Raw genomic sequence first — 1,014 nt, forward strand, 5'->3', positions numbered from 1 at the left:
ATATATATAAATGGTATAGTCCTAGATGTTTTCACGTAGCGATTTGATGTAGCGATTTGATCTCCCGTTGTCCAAATTCCCAGATGAAGCTACAGCACTGCAGGAGGCTGAAGAGGGGGCGGCAATGTCAAATTCCTTCTTTCACCAAAAAACCAACCGCGTAACCATGGTCACAGAAGAGGTACTCCAGCATGACCGCAACCTTTGGGCTGAAATGCATAAAAGGATAAAATGTATATACACATACTTATGTATGTGCTGTACGTATGTATATGTAGTTATGTGGATTAGTGTGTATGTTTGTATCAATGCGTATATATATATATATATATATATATGTATATGTATGTATATGTATGTGGTGTTTGTGTGTCGTTATGTCTGCATATATGATGATTGTCAGAGTATGTGAGCGAGATCAGTAGGCGGTGCTTAATATAGAGTTATCTGGGCATTTCATATCGACTGCCGTCCCTCCTACTTCGACCACACCCATCACCAACCACTATTAACACAAGACGTTTGGTCTGCTAGAAATGGCAACCAAGTCCCACTAAATTAGGTTTCACCGTTTTAGAAAAATACACGTTTGGTAACATCGTCGTGGATTTACGTCATTTAAGGAAATGACGTGATTGGCACGGCTGGAATGCTTATTATTATCATAGGTCTGCTAAATCAAGGCAAATCAGAAGGTAAACAACACTAACAAAGGGCAGTACGATCTGCTAGAAATAACAGCCAAGTCTTCCATAGATCAAGTACCAGCGTCTGTACACAACGATGGATTGGACTGTATGGTGTATGTGATATAAAAAAAAAAGGATGAGATGGTCACGGTTGAAACGCTGCTGATGATTAAAAATCTCTTCGGGTTTAAGATTTAGGTCTTAGCAATACTACCACCATCATCGTCACTGCCGTAACCACCAGACACACCACCACCACCACCACCACCACCAACACTTGCACTACTATCACAACTATCACCCGCCCTACAGCCAACCACACCAC

The sequence above is a fragment of the Octopus bimaculoides genome, chromosome 3, assembly GCF_001194135.2.
Source record: "Octopus bimaculoides isolate UCB-OBI-ISO-001 chromosome 3, ASM119413v2, whole genome shotgun sequence".
Lineage (NCBI taxonomy): Eukaryota > Metazoa > Mollusca > Cephalopoda > Octopoda > Octopodidae > Octopus > Octopus bimaculoides.